Below are 9,969 nucleotides of genomic sequence, written 5' to 3'. Positions count from 1 at the left end.
GCAGACCCTGGATGGGCCGGCAGATCTAGCAACTTACGTAGGAGCTTTGTAGAAGTTGCAGGAAAGGCGCGTGGACCGCTCACCACAAATGAAACCTCGGAGCTTCTTCTATTTCTTTTATTAAAAAGAGTCGAAGAAAGATTTTTACATTGTACGGCACAGACGAACACAATTAATTAAATTACGAAACACTAACTACATTTTAATCAGGTTATTTGGACAGAGCGATACATAGATATCTTGACGGAGGCCATGACGGGAAGGAAAGGAAAGATGTCAAAGACCATAGACTTATATATAGGTTCTGAGCATAGACAAATAGGAGTGAGTTTAAGTAGCTAACATGTACTAATATGGATGGTTTAGGGAGATTATATATTTTAACAAGGTTTCTCGCCAGTATGTGTCCGTTCGTGTCTGTGCAAGCTTGACCTATAATTGCACTTGAAGTCGCACTGACTACATGTGTACGGCTTCTCTCCAGTGTGTATCCGTTGGTGATCTAGTAAGAGTCCTTTCCGATTGCTTTTGTAGTCGCAGGTGTTACATTTAAATGGCTTCGCCCCAGTATGTACCATCAGGTGTCTTTGTAAGAGTGATTTCCGAGTGCATTTGTAATCACAGTGGCTACACTGAAATGGCTTCGCCCCGGTATGTATCATCAGGTGTCTTTGTAAGTCTGACTTTTGACTGCATTTGTAATAACAGTGGCTACACTGAAATGGCTTCGCCCCAGTATGTATCTTTAGGTGTTTTTGTAACTCTAACTTCCGACAGCATTTGTGATCACAGTGGCTACACTGAAATGGCTTTGCCCCAGTATGTTTCATCAGGTGTTTTTGTAAGTTTGACTTCCGACTGCATTTGTAATCACAGTGGCTACATTGAAATGGCTTCTCCCCAGTATGTATCATCAGGTGTCGTTGTAAGTGTGACTTCCGACTGCATTTGTAATCACAGTGGCTACACTGAAATGTCTTCGTCCCAGTATGTATCATCAGGTGTCGTTGTAAGTGTGACTTCTGACTGCATTTGTAATCACAGTGGCTACACTGAAATGGCTTTGCCCCAGTATGCATCATCAGGTGTCGTTGTAACTTTGACTTCAGTCGGCATTTGTAATCACAGTGGCTACACTGAAATGGCTTCGCCCCGTTATGTATCATCAGGTGTTGTTGTAAGTGTGACTTCTGACTGCATTTGTAATCACAGTGGCTACACTGAAATGGCTTCACCCCAGTATGTATCATCAGGTGTCGTTGTAAGTGTGACTTCCGATTGCATTTATAATTACAGTAGCTACACTGAAAAGGCTTCGCCCCAGTATGTGTCCTTTCGTGTATTCGTAAATCAGAACTAACACTGCACTTGTAGTCGCAATGAGTACATTTGTAAGGTTTTTTTCTAGTGAGTATTGTCTGGTGTTTCCGGTTGTGCATCTTCTGGTGACGTCGCAGTTTTGATTCATTATTGCATTTAAAATCACAGTCGCTACACTTAATAGGATTTCCAGCAATGTGTGTTGTTTGGTGTTTGTGTAAATCACTTTTACAAGAAATTGTGTAACTACAGTGACTACAATTAAAATTATTCTCCAAAGAGTGACTCTTTAAATGAGTCTCCAAACTTTTCTTGGAACTTGTTGCATACTCACATTCAGCACACATGAAATTTGTAACACCGTGTTCGCTCTTCTCGTGTTCTGTTACAAGCAATTCGGTTTGAAACGTAAAACTACAAAAATCACAAGTAAATGGTTTCTGTCCGATCAATGAGTAGGTGTGTTGAATGTGTTCTCGTAAAACAGACTTGTTCATGAAATGTTTGCCACAGTGATCGCAGTAGTATGGTTTGCCTCCACAGTGAACAGTCGCGTCGCCGCGGAGGCGCTCGAGCACCACGCAACAAGCCATCGCGAGCTGTTCCCTGGCGCGGGCGGAACACACTGGAACACACATTTACAAAACAATTTAAACAGGTTGTAAGTGTTATAACGCGTATAATTAATTCAACAAACATAATTGGGCTCGGCGCAGCATGTATTTTGCTTCCAGACTTCTCTGTGCTGTTCATTCAATTGCGTTCGTATCATATCATCTCTCACACAGTCCATCCACCTTTTCCTCGGTTTTCCATTTGTCTTACTTCCATCCACATTCATTGGTAATACCTTTCTCGTCACATGACTTACATGCCTCTAGGCGACTCGCTCTTACTTTTGCTACTATGAGGCTTCCTCTTATATACTCATTCCTCATCCTGATCCATTCTCGCCACGCCCCACATCCATCTTAACATTCTCATCTCCGCTACATGCAATCTAAAAATATCCTCGCTATACAGGGTCATTTTTGGACCGTTAGCCATATTGTGCGAGGTCTTTGAAAACTTTTTCTATGGGACCAACCTCGAAATCCCAAAAAAAAATTGACCTTCGCATAGAAAACGTCGACATCCACTCGACCAAAATGTATGAAACAGCCAAAAAATTTTTTTGTTATTTCGGAGTTGGTCCCATAGAAAATGTTGTTCAGTATGGCCTACCTAATCACCTCGCACAATATGGCTAACGGTCCTAAAATTACCCTGTATAATCGCGAGTATGGGTGGTACATATCCTCGCTATATAATAACGAGTATGGGTGGTACATACATACCATAATGAATATGAGTCGTACGTACGTACTTACGTAAGTATAATGTAGTGTGGCTCGTATCGTAATATGTGCAGTAGTATCGTAGTGTTGGGGCTATTCCAACTAGTTACCACTAAGTTGTTACCAGTGGTAATATCTGACAATTTTATTCCCACCCCCAAGTACTGTACAAAAAAAATCAGTAGTTGCCATCAACATTTTGTTTGATTCCAATACTATTAAATATTCCAATACTGATAGCTAAGCTACTTCATTTCGTTCTATTATAATATGACGCAGAACTAAATATTCATAATTTAGTCAGGCTAAATAAGTACAGACCAGGTTTATATGGTTGTTACTAGAGATGCCCCGAATACCGAATACCGAATATTCGGCCCCTCTCTCGGCGGGATACCGAATATTCGGCATGACATGCGAAAATTTTGAATCACAATTATTATGAAAACTGTTCGCCAACAAAGCACAACGTTTGCTAAGATATATTTTTATGTTGAAGAGAATGAATGAATGTAGTTAAAGTCAATCAAATCAGACCCATGAAAAAAATAAAATATTTTGTAATCAACAAATGCTTAAAAACGTACCTTGGTATTTAACTATTTTCCAAGAATACATTTTAAATATTAAATATACCTAATTTTTGGTTATTTTTTTGTGTAATTGATCTTTTTAGGCAGGTGCAACAGATATTCAGTATTCGGCCGAATAGTAGGCAACATTCGGCCGAATACCGAATATTCGGCAAAGTGGCCGAATAGGCCGAATACCGAATAGTTGCCGAATATTCGTGGCATCTCTAGTTGTTACTAAACCAGCTGATAAAGCGCTTCGGATGGGCTGACTGCTCGGACCAGCCAGCACACGCTCGCATTTCAATTTAGCCCAGCTTTACAAAATATTTACAATAAATTTTTCATTGCTTTCTGGTACATTTCCTGATAATATAAAGAAGTCAAGCGTAATGCCATTGTATAAAAAAGGTAATCGAAACGACATTAAAAATTACCGCCCTATCACGCTTGTACCTATCTTTTCAAAGATTTTAGAGAAAGCTATGTACAAAAGACTGATAAACTTTCGTAACAAATTTAATGTTATAACAAACGATCAATATGGCTTCCAAAAACATAAGTCTACCACACTTGCACCTTTTAATCTGGTTCGTGAGATTGTAACTAATTGTAATGATAAGGTACAAACCACTGCTTTATTCTTTGATATGTCAAAGGCGTTTGACTTTGTATCACACAACTTACTTCTAAAAAAACTGGAACATTACGGCATTAGAGGGCTGGCTTTAAATTGGATAAGATCTTACTTAGAAGATAGAACGCAATGTGTAGAAATAAAAAGAGTAAACAATAGGAACGTAACAGAAGTATTTACTTCTGAATATTCTACTAATAAATATGGAGTGCCTCAGGGAAGCGTCCTTGGGCCTCTGCTATTTCAATTATATGTTAACGACCTTCCTGACATCACACATCATAAATGTATTTTATTGGCCGATGACATTTCAATTATAGTATCAAGTAATCAATCAGAAACTCAAGCAAATCACGAATTTGACATAAATAGTGCAATAGAATGTGTAGTAAAGTGGCTTGAAGGAAACAATCTCCAAGTTAATTTGGAAAAAACAACATATTTACGTTTTAATCAATCTAGTCAATCTATAATTATAAGCTACAATGGACATTTATTACAAGAACGTGACATAGTAAAATTTTTAGGATTACATTTAGATAATAAGCTAAACTGGAATGGACATATTGAGACTGTATGCGCAAGACTGAATAGATTTGTTTTTGTCCTCAATAGATTGCGTAGAACATCTGATCACAGAACTGCCATGGCTGCTTATTACGGATATGTCGAATCAATTATCAGATATGGACTCACGGTCTGGGGTAATGGGATAGATATTATAAGATCGCAGTACATCCCAAAAAAAATGTATTCGTGCAATCTGTGGTATTAGCCCTCTCGAGTCATGTAAGCCGATGTTTCTCAAGCTTAAAGACCTGCCATTTCCTTGCCTGTATGTTTTTGAAGTAGCCAAATTTGTAAAACAACACCCTGAATTATTTATTACAGCTAGTGACATATACCCTAGAAATACTAGAAATGGTGAACGACTTGTAGTTGGAATGCAAAAAAAAACTGCTATTTTTAACAAAAACTGCCCTGCTATGTGTGTAGAAATATTTAATAAGTTGCCACCTGACATTAAATGCTTGCCAATTAATAAATTTAAGAAAACCCTACATGAGTGGCTGTTAAATAAAATGTTTTATTCACGTCACGATTATTTCAATGATATAATGTAGTAGATAATGTATATAATGTAATAAATACTTAGCTTTAGAAATACAACAAATATTTGCATGCTGTTTGTGGATGGTTGAATTAGGAGGAACTTTATGTATATATAACAACTGTAATCTGACCCTATTCACGCAAATCAATAATTTATGTTTTATGAAATTCCACCAACCAACCAACACGGTTTGGTGGTACCTACTGGGATTTTTTCCCGGTAGTTACCACTGGTAACAACTTAGTGGTAACTAGTGGGAATGACTCGTGGTATCGCAGTACTCACCCGACACGCAGTCCTCGTCACTCGCCGCGTCCGACACCTCCGACTTGACTGCCCGCACCTCCACTGCAACAACAACTCTACTTCAGGCCGTGTCTTACATTTACAATTTAACAGTAGGTATTAAATAAAGACTCGCATTGTCGAGCGTGGATTATCGCGATAGAGTTTGGTATAAGTATTTAGACAAAAATAATGCTTGAAACAATGTATTTTTAAGCATCACACGGTGAAGGCCTAGTCTCTCCTATGGGATGGAAGGTCAAATGGCAGTTTTCGTAAAAACTAGTGCCTACGGCAATTTTTGGGATTAGTTGCCAATCGGACCCCAGGCTGAGTATCCACTTTTCTATACATCTAGTATGACGACGTGGGTAGTGGGTAGGCACTTAAGTTGGGGTACTTACTGTATAATGGATCTTAAAATTCATAAATTAAACAATCTACTTAATATAGCCCGGAGTGCAATAGGTAGCTACAAAAATTAATACATGTCATTATATCTTATTTCGATATCTTTTATTTCGAAGATCGTATTCTTGAATTTCTGATGTTAATAATCTTTAGTCCCTGTCCCGGTATATTGGTAGATTAGAGAAAAGCCTTACCAATAATAAAGTTTGTGTTTCCTATTCAAGTTGGTACTTACGCGACATCTCATCACCTGTAACATCTTCGTTCGCCGAGTCTGGCTTGACTAGGAGCTCTTCACCTGAAACAAACATACTATTCCTGGGTTTGTGTCGACGACTCAGGGATCTCGCACCCTCGCTCCGGGTCGTGCCTGGTGCAACAGATCTGGTTCAGTGTGGCAACGCTGCCAGTGATATGATGAAAGTGATAAAGTTTCAATTTTCTTATTTTTAGCACATTAAAAAAAAACCTTCGGATAGATGACAGTATGAATCATATAACTGTGCAATGTAGTACATTTTTCTAATATTTTGAATATAAAAAAAAATTATGTTAATTCTTTTTAATATAACACCCCTCAATCAATAGTTTTAAAGTTGTCCAAAAAGAACTGCACTTTGTGCTTATTTATATTGGGATTGTCAAGTAATAAACATGTCTAAATAGACGTAGACGTAGTATACTCCATAGACGCGACCGCTACAGGCGCAATTGAAGTCTGATTTGAACTAATTTCCACTTGAACTAGTGACTTGTACATGAAGCAGGTACTCACCCGACAGCGGGTCACCCTCGTCGCTCGCCCCGTCTTCGGCCGCCATGTTTAATCGGAGCATGTCATCTAGAGCAACCAACACTATATTAAACCTCATGTTCCTCACAGTACCTGGGACTGAATGCAATTTCTTCTTTACAATGGTTCCGCTATAGGATTATTTTTAATAACACTTGTTACCTTGAAGTAATTTATTTTACTTTCACTTTTTTTCTGTTCTACACTACTGATAATATTAAATATTTTACAAACCTCTTAATACCCATAGATTCAATATTCACATTTATGCAATGTTTTAACTTTAGCCTATTGCTCACACATCACACATCATCATATCTTCTAAACCTGTCGTTAAAACTAATGACTCACGGAATCTCTCATCAAGTATTTCATCTTCTTCCAGCATCTCCGGTTTGACCGGGGGCTCGTCACCTGAAGCAAACATATAAGTTTATAAGCAACAGGCTATTTCAGCCGCAAGGTATTCAAACCTAGTAACCACTACTGCAAATCTAATTCTCATTAGAAACCAAGTAGTGAGGGTTTGGAACAAACTGCCAGAAGATGTGGTCTCGGAACACAATGTCAACACCTTAAACAAGCACATACATGTGTCTTCTAATACTTGGCAATGACATTATCTGAAGATTGCTACACAGACAACATCAGTTGTTATAACTGCTTGTCAGCTTAATACATAATAATACTAATGTTCATTGAAGAGCAATAGACTCACCTGATACCGGCTCACTGGTCTCATCTTCCTCCTGCATTTCTGGAGTATCTGGCTCGACGGTAGATTCTTCTTCTAGAGCAAACAAAGAGCATATAAATCACATCATCTTTCTGTTAAATTTATGTTCAAACAGCAATTTTAAAGAAGTCCAATAACACTATTGGATTTGGGCAGTCAGTCCTTAGCAGGAGGGTGTATGGTGATTGTAACATAGTTTTACAGTAGAGTTCTGTAAAGAGCTCCAACGGAATTACTACAATTCACTACTCATTTGATGGTCAGTGTGTCCCTACCTTTGACGCTCGCTCCCTGCAGCCGCGCCTGCAGCTCCGCCTGGCTGCGCTGCACTTGCAGCTTGAAGTCGCTCGCGTCTCGCAGGCGGCCCACGCACGCCGAGCAGATGCCGCACGAGCCCGAGCCGCCCACCACCAGCTGCATGTTAAATTATTCTAACAGAAACATTTAAGTTTTCACAATTCATTGTTTGTGTACTCAGATATATTACGATAACTAGATTGTCATACTTTTGCTTACATGTATATCGAAGCTCTCTTTGATCATGTCGGCATATATCTCCGTTTTGCCGAGATGAGTGTACGGCGTCGTCAGGTCCTTGTCCGGAGCACACCGCAGGCAGCAGCGACACGCGTGCGTCACGTCCATCGCAATTCACGGCAACTGTGCGGTGCGCAGAAATACTACAACGAATTCAAAAGAATACCACAACAAGAGGAACTGCTCTTTATATTGTTAGAAAATAGGCAGCTTCTTGAGCCTTTGCTAGTCAGTTAGGATTAGAGAATAAGTGTCAACAAAACTAAATAATAATATACATTATTAGATTTATTAGCAAGAAAATATGAAATCCAAAACTAAAAAGCGGCCAAGTGCGAGTCGGACTCGCCCATGAAGGGTTCCGTAACAGCAAGTAACATAATAAAATTGCGGTTTACGGTTTATTACGTATTAAAAAAAAACTACTTACCAAATCTTGTTCAAACCAATTTTCGGTGGAAGTTTGCATGGTAATGTACATCATATATTTTTTTTAGTTTTGTCATTCTCTTATTTTAGAAGTTACAGGGGGGGGGACACACAATTTACCACTTTGGAAGTGTCTCTCGCGCAAACTATTCAGTTTAGAAGAAAATGATATTAGAAACCTCAATATCATTTTTGAAGACCTATCCATTGATACCCCACACGTATGGGTTTGATGAAAAAAATTTTTTTGAGTTTCAGTTCTATGTATGGGGAACCCTAAAAATTTATTGTTTTTTTCTGTTTTTGTATGAAAATCTTAATGCGGTTCACAGAATACATCTACGTACCAAGTTTTAACAGTATAGTGCTTATAGTTTCGGAAAAAAGTGGCTGTGACATACGGACGGACAGACAGACAGACAGACAGACAGACATGACGAATCTATAAGGGTTCCGTTTTTTGCCATTTGGCTACGGAACCCTAAAAAAACGGCGTACTCCCATGGTACTCTGGTACTCCCCGTACTAAGTGACATGACACTGACATTTAACATGGTTTGACAGATAGCAAAGCTAAGGATACGTTCAGAAATAGTAGTAAGTCTAAACGGGCAACTTTAGTCCGGTCCGAGGCTCTGTTCGATCGTGTAACGTATGCGGAGTGAAATTTGGACAAAGTTCAATATTGTTTTAAATAAAAAAAACACCATTCTTTTTTAAAATAATTATGTTCTTATAATAATGTATAAGTCGGGAATTGTGGGCGTATCATACTATCTGCAGCACATCAGAACCTTTAATCTTGGATGACGAGGGCCTTCAATGAAATACGTTGTTCAACTCACAATCTTTACTGCACAAGACTCATTACAAATCACAGCACGCGATACGTTTCTTATCTTAAGCAAACCAGTGGATTTGACCCAGGAGCCGCCACAGACGTCATCTTCTCCCGTTCGTTCTCATCGTGTTTCTTCTGAAGATTGATTGACAGCATAACTTCAATTGTTCTCGACTTCAATTGTTTTTAACAGCGCGCTCTATGACGTCTAGGCGGGACTGCGTCGAACGCCACTCGGTGTACGTAACACCCTAGTTTGCTCTATTTGTCAAGGTTTCCATGATAAAACGCCTCTTGAGGGCGATAGATGGCACATTTCAGCCGTTCTCCGACATATATATCAAGGCTTAATGTATAAAATAGTTTACTCCCATGCGAGGTGCTTTACGGCAGTTCTGTGGTACTTTGTCCATCGCTGTCGAAAACACAGATGTCGGCACTTTATTCAGCTCCGATTTTATTTTTCGAATCAAACTCTGTACATTTTTGGGACGAAAATTATTGCAATATACTCGCCTCTTTAGATTTGCCCAAAAATCTTCTATAGGGCGAAGTTGCGGAACATTAGGTGGATTTGATGTCTTCGGTACGTATGGGATGTTTAACTGCGCCATTTTGCTAAGGGTTTTTTTGGAATAATGGCTTGAGGCTAAGTCTGGTCAAAACACTACATTTTCTCCTCTATGACTCGTATTTATGAAATCCCGCACTAATGGCAAACAACGCTCTATGTAGCGGTCGGCGTTCACAGCTAAACCTGACTCAAAGAATACAGGCTTAGACATTCCGCGTCGACTGATGGCAAGCCATAGCAAAACTTTTTTAAGAAATTTTGTATGCTCAACATATTTCACGTTCTCATCGGTTGGACCGTTGGTGTTCTCTAAATAGTAATTGCCTTGCTACTCGTTTCCATCTAACGTGAAATATGACTCGTCATCCATAACGCAAGTGACA

The sequence above is a fragment of the Cydia fagiglandana genome, chromosome 19 (genome assembly GCF_963556715.1).
Source record: "Cydia fagiglandana chromosome 19, ilCydFagi1.1, whole genome shotgun sequence".
Classification (NCBI taxonomy): domain Eukaryota; kingdom Metazoa; phylum Arthropoda; class Insecta; order Lepidoptera; family Tortricidae; genus Cydia; species Cydia fagiglandana.
The sequence above is the reverse complement of the archived record's forward strand: the minus strand, read 5'-3'. Positions refer to the sequence as shown.